General features: G+C 47.8%; 1 pseudogene; it reads right to left on the reverse strand.

Annotated features, from left to right (window-relative positions):
• Positions 1 to 520: 520 nt before the first annotated feature.
• On the reverse strand, positions 521 to 3,481 carry LOC121585814 (annotated as a pseudogene).
• Between the last annotated feature and the right edge of the window lie 10,222 nt (positions 3,482 to 13,703).

Below are 13,703 nucleotides of genomic sequence, written 5' to 3' on the forward strand. Positions count from 1 at the left end.
TGGATACCATTTTTATGTCTCCATGTGTAGTTTGAAGGAAGTTGCTAACTAGCTCTACTGCAATTGCTAACTAAGATACCCATTGACTCCCAGTCATTGCGCTAACGCTAGTTAGCATTGGCTGACGACGCTACATCTAACTTCCTTCATACTGGACATACAGACATAAAAATGATATCCGCATCTAAGTCTGGGGAAGTAGATAAACAGCCTCATTGCCAAAATCCCAAAGTAACCCTTTAATATTGACCAAATAGAAAAGTATATCCCAATGGGCCCTGGCCAAAAGTAGTGCACTATATAGGGAATAGGGTGCCATTTGGGACGAAACTTCAGAGTGAGCTTATCACTGTTTCCCAAAATATGCTAATTTGAAAATCAACTCTGATTTACAATGAGTTGTGCAGCACCTGATTTCTACAGAAATACAGCATGAAAAAGAGGACGGTCTAGAAAAAGACAGAAGACATTCCATCATCACTCGGTCATCGCATGTAAAGTCTAGTTCAAGCACATCCAGTCAGACAACAGTGTTGGCCTTGGGCCCGGTTGTCCTACTGAGCTGTCTGGTTTCCTCCTCGGAGTAGAAGTGAGTGGCATGGCTTGCCATCCTCTTGTTACGGAACCGGGGAGTGCCAGTTTGGGGGCCGATGGTTCTAAACACCATCTCCTGACCATCAGGCAGCCCCTCTTCTAACTCTATCTCCCTGACGGGGGGGCTCCACAGCGTGGGGTGGAAATAGCAGTAGTAGAGGGTTTTAAACAGGACCCCCATCAGGTAGGTGAGGGGCAGAGTGGCCAGCAGGATGGGGGCATAGGACTGCGTCAGGACCGGGTCTCTGTAGAACCACCATGTGACCAGCAGGATCCCTCCGTCCGTGGCCATGAAGGAGTGATAGATGATGCTCCTCCCTCTGGTCCCTCCCTCCGCCACGTTGAACCAGCTGAAGTACCAGATGAGACCTACGGTGGCCCGGTAGAGCCATTCTCCGCTGGCGCTGTCCATGAAGTCCGTCTCCTGCCTCCACACCCAGAACACCAGCACTGGCCAGATAAGCAGGAAGTGGGCAGCCACGTAGGAGGGCAGGACTGTGGCGAAGAGGGCGACTGATGCCACGCGCGGGGCGATGAGAAGCAGGTTCCACAGGAAGTAGACCAAGGCGGAACCCCAGCCTTGCTTGGCCTTGTCTGGGAGGAAGGAACGCAGGGAGCGGTGGTAGTCCACCACCATCCAGGCTATGGAAGTAGTTGACGCCACGACACTCACACCTACAAAAGAGATGACAAGAGGAAGTTGACAGGCCAAAGATCGTTGAACACATAGAAGTGCTGGGCGATGCTTTTTGAAGTCTGTAGAAAGGGTTATACATGTTACCCAAAAGGGTTCTACCTGGAACCAAAAGGGTTGTACCTGCAACCAAAAAGGGTTCTTCAAAAGGTTCTCCTATGAGGACAGCCGAAGAACCCTTTAAGGTTCTAGATGGCACCTTTTTTTTTTTATTAAAGTAAAGGGTGCCATTTTTGTAACTAACCCCAGGTGTCGAGGTGACAGCAACTCACACTGCACAGTGCTAGCCTTGTTGGTGTGCAGCATGGTGTGGGTCATGAGGGTGAGCTGCGGTGCGCTCTCACAGAAGGTCATCGATGAGGCGCAGCATTCTCAGGTCGTGGGTCAGGTACACGGCGTACCCCGAGCACTGCTCCCACCGCCACAACACACGGAAGCCCTGCCATATGGCTGAGATGTTTCTGTGGACAAACACGGTCTGTTAGTCGGAGCAGCATTAAACAGGAAACACCTGCCAAGGACAATAGAACATGCACACATGGACATCATTCAAAAAAATGTCCACTTAGCTAACTTATCATCTGTGTAGGTCGGGAGTAAAGCTGGCGGAACAGAGCACTATCATTACATTTACATTTTAGTCATTTAGCAGACGCTCTTATCCAGAGCGACTTACAGTTAGTGAGTGCATACATTATTTTTTTATACCCCCCATGGGAAACGAACCCACAACCCTGGCGTTGCAAACGCCATGCTCTACCAACTGAGCTACATCCCTGCCGGCCATTCCCTCCCCTACCCTGGACGACGCTGGGCCAATTGTGCGCCGCCCCATGGGTCTCCCGGTCGCGGCCGGCTACGACAGAGCCTGGATTCGAACCAGGATCTCTAGTGGCACGACCACTGCGCCACTCGGGAGGTATCATGAGCTGAATGGTCCTTGTACCACCGAAATAGTTTGAATTCCCATCTTGTGTTACTAAGCGGCAATAAACCAGAAGACACCGATCATTGTCAGAGAACCGGATGCAAACATAGGTCTATTTACGCCATAAAAATAAATAAAAATCCACTTATCTGTGTAGGTGGGGAGTGAGCATGTCAAGACAGAGCCTACTGGCTATGTTTACATACCTGACACACCCCGAGTGGTAACTTGATGGTTTCCACACAAGTCAAATGTTATTAGCTGCGCATGAGCTGCTCCGTGAGCCTCAGTGTTAACACCACAAAGAGAAAATTATACAAATATGAGCATCATGAGCTGTAAGGATCATTCTTGTACTTCGCCCAAATAGTTTGAATTCCCAATGAACTATCATGTGTGTTATTATGCACTTATTACTTTATATGTGCAGCCCAATGACTGGCTTTTCTTGCTGACACAACTGTCAGTTATGTAGAACCCATCAAGTTACCTAAGTCAAATGTTATTAGCTGTCCACGAGCTGCTCCGTGAGCCTCAGTATTAACAAGACTAAGAGGAAATTATACATTTCACAAATAGCATGCAGCACATCATGTCTTATTGTGAACTCCCTGACATGTATTTCTCTTTTTTTGGATAGATGGCTTAGGAAATCAATTTCATAGGCTACATAAAAACTTCAGAGGAAATTATAGCTATTATTATAATATGACCAAATTATAATAAAGAATTATTAACTACACTGTAGCCATAGAATAAATCAATGACAATGTATTTCCCAATCAATGTAGATTGTGTTTTTAGACTACTTTGTCTAGTACATTGTGATAAACCAGGTGTAGTTAACAAAGATGGTCCACATGAGAATCAAGTGCATGCAATCCAAGTGTCAAAATAAAAATCTAGCTACAGTACCTGCAAAAGAATCCGAGCTGAAGTACATGTAGCAGGAATGAAAGTTTGACACAGCCTCCAAAGAGGACATGCTTGGCAGTTTGCTCATCGAATCCCTCAAGCTCGCGGTCGTATTTGAACCAGAACCAGCTAAACATCTGGACCACGACCGAAGACAGGACCATAAGGCCGATCAACACTCCGAACCAGAAGAAATCCCCACGCGAGTAGAACTCCGTAGCGACGCAAATATCGGATCCCACGTCAAACAAGAAGGTACACACACCGACTACCGAGAAAAGAAAATCGAGCCATGAATACTTGGAAAACATTGGGCTAGCCATAGCTAAATATCACCTGTCCGGCCGCTCTCTAAAGTTTTTCCGTTAGCTGTCAGACATTGTAGCTTGCGATCACATCTCCATTGTAAAGTGGATCTCAAGAGGTGCGTTCAGTTCGATTGAACGTTTGCTACGTTGCGTAACGGTTTGTACTGGACGACAAGTTTCCCCAAAAGGTTCTTCAACGTTCTTGAACAGACTTGGAGGTACGTTTTCTCCGGTTGGTGGGTGTGGCATGAAGCAAAGCGTGAAGTAATTTAAGGGCAGCGGCCATGCTGACAGCGTTCCCCAACACACAATTCAACCATTCCCCGTTTTGAACTGGTCGTTCAGAACAGCACCGTTTCCGTTTATTTTAATGTTGCATTACGTTTCTTCGTACTGAACGCAGCCCAGTTTGAAGTGATGCCAGTGACATATGTCCCACACAACGATCAGCGTCCAAATGTATAGAAGCCCCTTCCAGAACAACACGTCGGAAACATTACATTTGACATTTTAGTCATTTAGCAGACGCTCTTATCCAGAGTGCATACATTTTTATAATTTTTTTTCAAACATCCGAGGTGCCAGTTAGTGGTCAGAGAAGATTGATGGCTTCAGTGGTACAAATGAAAGAAAACTATCTTTGTATTGACCATCCCATATAAGATTATTCACATGTGCTATGAACAAATCCACATGCGTGAACAACTATGCATTAGGCAAACATATATAATCTTCTATACTACTCAATGATTTATAAATCATTGATACTACTAGGCAGACAAGTCAACTTTACCTTGTTTATTCACACAGTTATTTCATTTACATTTTAAGGTCATTCTGATGTTATGAAATTAAACTGGGATTCATGTAAAGACCGTTGACATACAAAAGATCCAATCAATCTGGCCTAAAAAAAAAGATGTCCATGACATTCACTGTTGAATGAACAATGGAACGCTGTTATATATGGAATGAACATTGGAATGTGAATGAACTACACTATTCCCCCCAAAAGACAGAACAAACTTGCTAAATTTGAACAGTTCTTGGAACCAGTTGCACTCTTGGCGCTACAGTATAAAGAACAATGGAACGACTTCTATTGATGGGGAACAGCTTGTAGTGTTGTTTGAGTCAAATCAGTTTGTTTTGGCGGAAGGATAGAGGAGTAGGTGGGATAAATCGTTGAAAAACGAACAAACCTTACTCGGTGTGGCGGCGGTTCGGCACGGCCGTGCTGTGAATGGGTCAGAGATGGTAGGAGATAGTGATGGAGAAGAAAGTGAAGCAAGTATGGAACATAGTGGTACAATTAAAGGAGGGAGTAAGAAATAAAAAAAATAAAGCGGGAGAGAAAGGGAGAAGGAGTTTGAACGGGAGCGAGGGGTCTATGGAGGCAGAAAAGGAAGTCTGAGGAGAGCAACCTAGCTTCCAACGCTAGCGGAAGTTTGGATGTAGAAAGTGCCGAGGAAGGGCAAGATAAGACACGAGAGGAACATGGAGGTGAGGAGGAGCATAAAGTTATTCTGAAGTTTAGGGAGGAAGGGGGAGTTGGGGCGATGAGTCCGATAAGGTTGACAGCTGTGATAAAGGAGTTGATTGGGGAAGTTGTCAATGCTAAAGTGTTAAGAGATGGGAGCTTGTTGGTGTGCTGTAAGGACATGGCGCAGAGTGAAGCAAATAGGGAAGTGTAAAGTGGAGTCGAGCACGTGGATTTATCAAGCAGGGAAGCAGTGGATTAAAGGGGTGATGACAGGAGTGCCTGTGAGTGGTAGCACTAAAGCGATAAGGGACAATTTGAGAGGAGGCGTTCTAGTGAATGTTAAAAGATTGCTAGCAACAAGGTGTGGAGATAGAGTAGATAGCCTGTCTATTCTGTTACACTTCAAGGACCGGGTACTGCCAAATAAAGTAACAATAGGATATATGAGTTATTATGTGTGGGCTTATGTACCGAAGCCTTTAAGATGTTATAACTGCCAGAGGTTTGGGCATGTGGCAACAGTCTGTAAAGAGAAAAATAGGTGTGCCAGGTGTGGAGGAGAGCATGAGTATGGGAAGTGTGGGGATGGTGGACAACCAAAGTGCTGCAACTGTGGGAGTGCTCATAGTGTGGCATATAGTGGGTGTGAGGCTATGAAGAAGGCAGTGGAGGTGCAAGAGGTAGTGAACTACTATAATCCGTGTCAGATATTGGACATGGAAGTGCTGGAGAGGGTGGAGGGCCAGGAAAGAAGTAAGGTAATGTGGCGATTTTAATGCCCACAACACGCTTTGGGGGGGAACGGATGGATGGAAATGGCCAAGTGATGGAACATTTGATAGAAAAGAAAGATCTGGTGTGCCTGAATAATGGCCTACGGACCTCACTCTGGTATCTAGTGCGATGGCAGGAATATGGGAGTGGGAGGTATGGGAGGAGTCGACAGTAGGGAGTGATCATTACCCCATAGTATGCACAGTAGGGAGGAGGAGGTGTCAACGGATGGAGTAGGCAGGTGGGTGTTTGGAAGGGCAAAGTGGGATCAGTTTCAGGAGCTGAGTGAGCAGGTGATGGCTCGGGTGGATATGAGAGGGGATGTGGATAGTATGAATAACTGGGTGAGAACAGCGTTAGTGGGGGCAGCTACTGAGGCTATACCTAAGAGTTCAGGGAGGAGGAGGAGGAAAGCAGTCCCATGGCGGACGGAGGAATGTGGGGCAGTGGTGTGGATTAGGAGCAGGGCATTTAGAGGACTGAAAAGGACGCATAACTTCCAACATCTGATTCAGTATAAGCAGGCCCAGGCCCTGGTGAGGAGAACTATCCGTCAGGCAAAGAGGTCATGTTGGCATCGGTTCTGTGACACCATTGGAAGGGAGACACCTGTGGGAGAAGTGTGGGGGATGATTAAGAGGATGAGTGGGGTCAGAAGGGAGTGGGATTATCCGGTGTTGACGAGTGGGGAGGATGTGGCAGTAACAGATGAGGAGAAAGCAGAGATGATGGCCAAAGTGTTTGTCCAAGTGCATAGCTCCGCAAATTTGTCAGAGGGGCAGAGAGGGAGAGAGAGGAGCATCCTGGAGTGCTGGATAGGAGGGAGGATGTATATGATGTGTTGAATGCACCATCTACCAGGGCAGAGGTGAAAAGAGCAATAGGTAATGCTGGGTTAACTTCACCTGGGAAAGATGAGGTGTGCTATGTTATGTTGGCCCATCTTAGTGATGAGGCACTGGATAAGGTATTGGTGTTGTACAACAGAGTGTGGGAGGAGGGCAGTTGGAACTACCAGGCAGTTGGAAGGAGGCAGTAGTGGTACCAATCCGGAAGCCCGGGAAGGATCCAACGAGGCCAACAAGCTATCGGCCAATAGCTTTAACATCACGTGTTACGAACCCCGTGGCTTTAACAGTCATGGGTGGATAGAAAAGAGACCCGTAACATAACTCATGCGAATTAGAATATTGACACGGAACAGAGAGAACAAAATACACAGACAACCATAAGCTACCCTCAAACACAAAATGTTTATTATAAACACACAGTAAATGGTTTGGGGAAAAGGGGCTGAGCTGGACCCAAGGAATGAAACAATAAAGTCAAACACCCCTAAACTGATCTTGCCTGCCTCAAGAACCGCTAAACTTACTGCTAACCATACAAAAATACAGTGGGTGATCCGCTCAGGTCTAACTAGTGTTTTTAGACAAGGTTTTCCTACGGGTAGTGTATGTCCAAGGGTGACTTGCTAAATCCCCCTTTTCCCAGGCACAAACAAACAACATAGGTACAATATGGGCTAAACAGCAAACAAGTGAGTACACAAAAACAAGACACCACAGTATACATACTCACAAAGAAAAAAGAGTCTCTGTCAGAAAACACAACTGACTGGCTTTTAAAACCAGGGGATTTGATATGGTAATGTAAAACCAGAAACAGGCGGTGCAATACGGAGGAATGTCCATGATTGGTCCACCTCAGCAATCAGCAGACGAACGGATGTCGGACAGGTGGGACACCCCAACGACCACCAATCAGGAACACAAGGGACACCTGTGATTAGGGCTGAAGGAGAGGAAAAAACAAATACACATACAGGATACCTATATCCGTAACACACACCATGAGAGACAGGTCCTCTACCTAGCCAACTGTCACACCATGAGAGACAGGTCAGACCCTCTACCTAGCCAACTGTCACACCATGAGAGACAGGTCAGACCCTCTACCTAGCCAACTGTCACACCATGAGAGACAGGTCAGACCCTCTACCTAGCCAACTGTCACACCATGAGAGACAGGTCAGACCCTCTACCTAGCCAACTGTCACACCATGAGAGACAGGTCAGATCCTCTACCTAGCCAACTGTCACACCATGAGAGACAGGTCAGACCCCCTACCTAGCCAACTGTCACACCATGAGAGACAGGTCAGATCCTCTACCTAGCCAACTGTCACACCATGAGAGACAGGTCAGACCCTCTACCTAGCCAACTGTCACACCATGAGAGACAGGTCAGACCCCCTACCTAGCCAACTGTCACACCATGAGAGACAGGTCAGACCCTCTACCTAGCCAACTGTCACACCATGAGAGACAGGTCAGACCCTCTACCTAGCCAACTGTCACACCCTGAGAGACAGGTCAGACCCTCTACCTAACCAACTGTCACACCATGAGAGACAGGTCAGACCCTCTACCTAGCCAACTGTCACACCATGAGAGACAGGTCAGACCCTCTACCTAGCCACCTGTCACACCATGAGAGACAGGTCAGACCCTCTACCTAGCCAACTGTCACACCATGAGAGACAGGTCTTCTACCTAGCCAACTGTCACACCATGAGAGACAGGTCAGACCCTCTACCTAGCCAACTGTCACACCCTGAGAGACAGGTCAGACCCTCTACCTAACCAACTGTCACACCATGAGAGACAGGTCAGACCCTCTACCTAGCCAACTGTCACACCATGAGAGACAGGTCAGACCCTCTACCTAGCCAACTGTCACACCATGAGAGACAGGTCAGACCCTCTACCTAGCCAACTGTCACACCATGAGAGACAGGTCAGACCCTCTACCTAGCCAACTGTCACACCATGAGAGACAGGTCCTCTACCTAGCCAACTGTCACACCCTGAGAGACAGGTCAGATCCTCTACCTAGCCAACTGTCACACCATGAGAGACAGGGCCTCTACCTAGCCAACTGTCACACCATGAGAGACAGGTCAGACCCTCTACCTAGCCAACTGTCACACCATGAGAGACAGGTCAGACCCTCTACCTAGCCACCTGTCACACCATGAGAGACAGGTCAGACCCTCTACCTAGCCAACTGTCACACCATGAGAGACAGGTCAGACCCTCTACCTAGCCACCTGTCACACCATGAGAGACAGGTCAGACCCTCTACCTAGCCAACTGTCACACCATGAGAGACAGGTCAGACCCTCTACCTAGCCAACTGTCACACCATGAGAGACAGGTCAGACCCTCTACCTAGCCAACTGTCACACCATGAGAGACAGGTCAGATCCTCTACCTAGCCAACTGTCACACCATGAGAGACAGGTCCTCTACCTAGCCAACTGTCACACCATGAGAGACAGGTCCTCTACCTAGCCAACTGTCACACCATGAGAGACAGGTCAGACCCTCTACCTAGCCAACTGTCACACCATGAGAGACAGGTCCTCTACCTAGCCAACTATCACACCATGAGAGACAGGTCAGACCCTCTACCTAGCCAACTGTCACACCATGAGACAGGTCAGATCCTCTACCTAGCCAACTGTCACACCATGAGAGACAGGTCCTCTACCTAGCCAACTGTCACGCCATGAGAAACAGGACAGACCCTCTACCTAGCCAACTGTCACACCATGAGAGACAGGTCAGACCCTCTACCTAGCCAACTGTCACACCATGAGAGACAGGTCAGACCCTCTACCTAGCCAACTGTCACACCATGAGACAGGTCAGACCCTCTACCTAGCCAACTGTCACACCATGAGAGACAGGTCAGACCCTCTACCTAGCCAACTGTCACACCATGAGAGACAGGTCAGACCCTCTACCTAGCCAACTGTCACACCATGAGAGACAGGTCAGACTCTCTACCTAGCCAACTGTCGCACCATGAGAGACAGGTCCTCTACCTAGCCAACTGTCACACCATGAGAGACAGGTCAGACCCTCTACCTAGCCAACTGTCACACCATGAGAGACAGGTCAGACTCTCTACCTAGCCAACTGTCACACCATGAGAGACAGGTCCTCTACCTAGCCAACTGTCACACCATGAGAGACAGGTCAGACCCTCTACCTAGCCAACTGTCACACCATGAGACAGGTCAGACCCTCTACCTAGCCAACTGTCACACCATGAGAGACAGGTCAGACCCTCTACCCTAGCCAACTGTCACACCATGAGAGACAGGTCAGACCCTCTACCTAGCCAACTGTCACACCATGAGAGACAGGTCAGACCCTCTACCTAGCCAACTGTCACACCATGAGACAGGTCAGACCCTCTACCTAGCCAACTGTCACACCATGAGAGACAGGTCAGACCCTCTACCTAGCCAACTGTCACACCATGAGAGACAGGTCAGACTCTCTACCTAGCCAACTGTCACACCATGAGACAGGTCAGACCCTCTACCTAGCCAACTGTCACACCATGAGAGACAGGTCCTCTACCTAGCCAACTATCACACCATGAGAGACAGGTCAGACCCTCTACCTAGCCAACTGTCACACCATGAGAGACAGGTCAGACCCTCTACCTAGCCAACTGTCACACCCTGAGAGACAGGTCAGACCCTCTACCTAGCCAACTGTCACACCATGAGAGACAGGTCAGACCCTCTACCTAGCCAACTGTCACACCATGAGAGACAGGTCAGACCCTCTACCTAGCCAACTGTCACACCATGAGAGACAGGTCAGACCCTCTACCTAGCCAACTGTCACACCATGAGAGACAGGTCAGACCCTCTACCTAGCCACCTGTCACACCATGAGAGACAGGTCAGACCCTCTACCTAGCCAACTGTCACACCCTGAGAGACAGGTCAGACCCTCTACCTAGCCACCTGTCACACCATGAGAGACAGGTCAGACCCTCTACCTAGCCAACTGTCACACCATGAGAGACAGGTCAGACCCTCTACCTAGCCAACTGTCACACCATGAGAGACAGGTCAGACCCTCTACCTAGCCAACTGTCACACCATGAGAGACAGGTCAGACCCTCTACCTAGCCAACTGTCACACCATGAGAGACAGGTCCTCTACCTAGCCAACTATCACACCATGAGAGACAGGTCAGACCCTCTACCTAGCCAACTGTCACACCATGAGAGACAGGTCAGACTCTCTACCTAGCCAACTGTCACACCATGAGAGACAGGTCAGACCTATATCCGTAACAACATGTACAGTCGTGGTCAAAAGTTTTGAGAATGACACAAGTATTGGTCTTCACAAAGTTTGCTGCTTCAGTGTTTTTAGATATTTTTGTCAGATGTTACTATGGTATACTGAAGTATAATTACAAGCATTCCATAAGTGTCAAATGATTTTATTGACAATTACATTAAGTTTATGCAAAGAGTCAATATTTGCAGTGTTGACCCTTCTTTTTCAAGACCTCTGCAATCCGCCCTGGCATGCTGTCAATTAACTTCTGGGCCACATCCTGACTGATGGCAGCCCATTCTTGCATAATCAATGCTTGGAGTTTGTCAGAATTTGTGGGTTTTTGTTTGTCCACCCGCCTCTTGAGGATTGACCACAAGTTCTCAATGGGATTAAGGTCTGGGGAGTTTCCTGGCCATGGACCCAAAATGTCGATGTTTTGTTCCCCGAGCCACTTAGTTATCACTTTTGCCTTATGGCAAGGTGCTCCATCATGCTGGAAAAGGCATTGTTCGTCACCAAACTGTTCTTGGATGGTTGGGAAAAGTTGCTCTTGGAGGATGTGTTGGTACCATTCTTTATTCATGGCTGTGTTCTTAGGCAAAATTGTAAGTGAGCCCACTCCCTTGGCTGAGAAGCAACCCCACACATGAATGGTCTCAGGATGCTTTACTGTTGGCATGACACAGGACTGATGGTAGCGCTCACCTTGTCTTCTCCGGACAAGCTTTTTTTCGGATGCCCCAAACAATCGCAAAGGGGATTCATCAGAGAAAATGACTTTACCCCAGTCCTCAGCAGTCCAATCCCTGTACCTTTTGCAGAATATCAGTCTGTCCCTGATGTTTTTCCTGGAGAGAAGGGGCTTCCTCGCTGCCCTTCTTGACACCAGGCCATCCTCCAAAAGTCTTCGCCTCACTGTGCGTGCAGATGCACTCACACCTGCCTGCTGCCATTCCTGAGCAAGCTCTGCACTGGTGGTGCCCCGATCCCGCAGCTGAATCAACTTTAGGAGACGGTCCTGGCGCTTGCTGGACTTTCTTGGGCGCCCTGATGCCTTCTTCACAACAATTGAACCTCTCTCCTTGAAGTTCTTGATGATCCGATAAATGGTTGATTTAGGTGCAATCTTACTAGCAGCAATATCCTTGCCTGTGAAGCCCTTCTTGTGCAAAGCAATGATGACGGTGTCACGCCCTGGCTCTGGGGACTCTTATATGTTGAGCCAGGGTGTGGATTTTCTATGTGTTATTTTCTATGTTTTGTTCTAGTTCGTGTATTTCTATGTTGGCCAGGGTGGTTCCCAATCAGAGGCAGCTGTAGCTTGTTGTCTCTGATTGGGGACCATACTTAGGCAGCCTGTTTGGCACTGTTTATTGTGGGATCTTGTTCCGTAAGGTTTGTTTTGGTGTTAACCTAGGACTTCACGTATCGTTTGTTTTGTTGTTTTGGTTCGTGTTGTGTACTGCAATAAAATAATGTACGCATATCACGCTGCGCCTTGGTCCGCTGCATCTAAAGACGATCGTGACAGACGGCACGTGTTTCCTTGCAGGTAACCATGGTTAACAGAGGAAGAACAATGATTTCAAGCACCACCCTCCTTTTAAAGCTTCCAGTCTGTTATTCTAACTCAATCAGCATGACAGAGTGATCTCCAACCTTGTCCTCATCAACACTCACCTGTGTTAACGAGAGAATCACTTACATGATGGCAGCTGGTCCTTTTGTGGCAGGGCTGAAATGCAGTGGAAATGTTTTTGGGGGATTAAGTTCATTTTCATGGCAAAGAGGGACTTTGCAATTAATTGCAATTCATCTGATCACTCTTCATAACATTCTGGAGTATATGCAAATTGCCATCATAAAAACTGAGGCAGCAGACTTTGTGAAAATTCATATTTGTGTCATTCTCAAAACTTTTGACCACGACTGTATGTAAGATTATAGAATGTATGATTACGGAGAGGCTAACTTACTTCCTGGAGAGCAGAGGGCTAGTATCGCCACATCAGAGTGGGTTCAGGAAGGGTACGGCAACTATGGATCCAGCAGAGGTCATGAAGGCTCAGGTGAACAAGGAGACTGTTGTAGCTGTCTTTTTTTATGTGGAGAAGGCGACTGATATGATGTGGAAGGAGGGGTTGTTAATCAAGCTTGATATTATTGGGGTAGGAGGAAGAACATACAACTGGATAAAGGATTTCCTGTTTGGAAGGTCTATCCAGGTGAGGGTGGGGAAGTCTTTATCAGGCAGCTACTTGGTGGATAACGGTACACCACAGGGGAGCGTGATTAGTCCTCTGTTGTTCTCAATCATGATCAATGATGTTTACACTCAGTTACAGCCGGATATAGGGAGGTCGTTATTTGCAGATGATGGGGCCTTATGGATGAGGGGAAGAAATGTGCCATACATAGTCAGGAAGGTACAGGAAGCAATTGATGAGGTAGAGCGGTGGGCATTAATGTGGGGATTCAGGTTCTCTGTAGAGAAAACTCAAACAGTGTTCTTTACCAGGAGGAAGGTGGGAGATGAGGTATGCTTGAGGTTATATGGGAGAAACTTGGAGAGGGTGGGGGCCTTCAGGTTCCTTGGGGTATACTTTGACACTAGACTGACCTGGGCAGAACACATTGAGAGAGTGGTGGGAAAGTGTAAGAAGGTGCTAAATGTGATGCACTGTCTGACGGGGAAGGAGTGGGGGGCTTGGCGTTCCTCATTGAGGACCATGTATGTTGCATTGATCCGATCTGTAATAGACTATGGCAGTATAGCATATGGTTCGTCAGCCCGGACCTCACTGGAAAGGTTAGATGTCATACAGGGGCAAGGACTCAGAATATGTAG

Source organism: Coregonus clupeaformis, chromosome 17 (assembly GCF_020615455.1).
Source record: "Coregonus clupeaformis isolate EN_2021a chromosome 17, ASM2061545v1, whole genome shotgun sequence".
Classification (NCBI taxonomy): domain Eukaryota; kingdom Metazoa; phylum Chordata; class Actinopteri; order Salmoniformes; family Salmonidae; genus Coregonus; species Coregonus clupeaformis.